Consider the following 2,622-nt stretch of genomic DNA (forward strand, 5'->3'; position numbering starts at 1 on the left):
ATTGTCCTTTGACCTCCACGCATGCACCATGCATGTACAGGCACACACACAGAGAGAGAGAGAGAGAGAGAGAGAGAGAGAGAGAGAGAGAGAGAGAGAGCACAAAAAGAACTTTAAAAATAATATCATTAAAACAAAATTGAAGACAACAGAAAGGATAATTTTATTTATTTATTTAGGCTTTTCAAGACAGGGTTTCTCTGTCTAGCTCTGGCTGACCTGGAACTCACTTTGTAGACCAGGCTGGCCTCGAACTCAGAAATCCGCCTGCCTCTGCCTCTCAAGTGCTGGGATTAAAGGCATGCACCACCACTGCCCGGCCAGAAAGGATAATTAACTCGAAGAACTGTCAGAGGGCATCACTAGAGTATAAAACAGAAAGCTAAAACCACTCAAGCAATTAAAAGCCACTGAAGGAAGATGAGCCTTGTTACAAATGTATAATGCACAAACAATTTCTAATGGCATTAAGAAAAGGATAGACTTAAATAAATAAATGTCCAGAGAAAAATGAGTTAGGTTAAAAGTCCGGAGTACCTTGACGAAATTTTAACTTCGATAAGTTTAATTGGTTATATGTAACCAATTAAAGCATGTGACTTCCATTTAAAAAAAGAAGAAGAAGAAAAGAAAAAGGCAAAGTGAAAAAAAACACAATCCACCCAAATGAAGGCAAGGGAAAAGAGACCAGAAACTAGAGAATAAAAAGAGGAGAGAAAGAAGGAAAGAAAAAACAAAAGGAGCTATTGTGCCATGAAAGACATGGGAAGTTGATTGTACATGTTTAGAGTCAGATGAAGACAGTGTCTGAAAAGGCTGTGTGCTAAGATTCAGTACACTAAAAAGCAAAGCAATACAGAGACAGTAAAGGATCACATGGTTGGCAGGAGTGGGTAGTGGTTGGGAGGGAAGGAAACAACGAAAAGGTGAGCGAAGGGTTTGGGGGAGCAGTGAGGCTTTTCTGTGTGATGCCACATGATTGTGGTGCTGTCAATATGCATGTCCACTGTAAAAAACCACACTGCTAGGTAAGAATGTTGACCATGGGGCTGGTGAGATGGCTCATTGGGTTAGAGCACCCGACTGCTCTTCCAAAGGTGCAGAGTTCAAATCCCAGCAACCACATGGTGGATCACAACCATCCTTAACAAGATCTGACTCCCTCTTCTGGAGTGTCTGAAGACAGCTACAGTGTACTTACATATAATAAATAAAATAAATCTTAAAAAAAAATGTTGACCATGGAGGAGGCTATGCACGTGACATGTGTAGCCAGGGGCCATGGAGGACATCTTTGTATCCTCTTCTCAATTTTGCTATGAAGCTGAAAGTGCTGTAAGACCCAGAGGACTTTAAAACAAACAAAAACACCCTCTCCATAGAAGTCTCGATGAGCACAAAACATAAAGTCAGGTGGATGAAAGAAACAAATCAATTACTATACTCAATATAAGTGCTCTAAAAGCCCTAGCTGAAAGTCAGAGGGCATCATGCCAGTTACAAAAGCAGAACAAGTCTGCTCTTGAGCAGGAAGTCTAAAGACCTAAAAATAAAGATAGGAAATAGAAAGAATGCTCATAGGCACATCAGTCTCTAGTTGCATAAAATATTATCTTACTCTCTGCCTTGTAACAAAGTCACAGTGGCAGCAAGCAGCAGGGTGCTGTCTGGGGCACTCCTTCCCTTACCTCAGCCTGAAAGCTGATGCTCACTGGAGGCTTCTCATAAAGTGCTAACAAGACAGCCTCTTCCATGTCCTTCCACCAAGCTGCCCTCTCTCTGCACAGAATCCTTCCCTCAAAGTCTAGATTTTTCTCCTCTATGGCTTTACCAGGTACTGGAATGGAAGGTCTTTTCTTCTTTCTCTTCCCCCTCCCTTCCTCCTCCCTTCCTTCCTTTTTTCCTTCCTTCTTTCTTTTCTTTTTGAGACACAGTTTCACTATATAGAGAGAGTGGGTCTTGAAGTCACAGAGATCTGCTTGCCTCTGAATCCTGAGTACTAGGACTAAAGGTATGCGCTGCCACACCTGAGCATGCTTCTCTTCCCTCCCCTCTCCTCCCTTCCCCTCCCCTCCCCTCCCCTTCCCCTTCCCCCTCCCTCACTCCCTTCCTCCCTTCCTCCCTTCCTCCTTCCTTATTTCTTTTCTTTTCTTTCTTTCTTTCTTTCTTTCTTTCTTTCTTTCTTTCTTTCTTTCTTTTACCTTTTTTTTTTTCCCTTTGCAATGAATCTCTGGGAAGTGACTGTGGGTTTTACCCCTTGCATCCTCTTGGTAAAGCCAGCACACAGCCTTCAGAAAGAGATTGTCAGCCTCACCAAGGGAAGCACAACCCGTGCCGTCAACAGCAGACTCTCCCGGAATGAAATGTCTATACTGACCAAGTCTTTGTTAGAAAAGGGAGTTCTGTACATTTACACAATGGAATACTACTCAGCTATTAAAGACAATGAATTTATGAAATTCTTGGGCAAATGGATGTATCTGGAGGATATCATCCTTAGTGAGGTAACCCAATCACAAAAGAAATCACTAGATATGCACTCACTGATAAGCGGATATTAGCCCAGAAACTTAGAATACCCAAGATACATTATGCAAAACAGAAGAAAACCAAGAAGGATGA

The sequence above is a fragment of the Mus pahari genome, chromosome 8 (assembly GCF_900095145.1).
Source record: "Mus pahari chromosome 8, PAHARI_EIJ_v1.1, whole genome shotgun sequence".
NCBI lineage: Eukaryota > Metazoa > Chordata > Mammalia > Rodentia > Muridae > Mus > Mus pahari.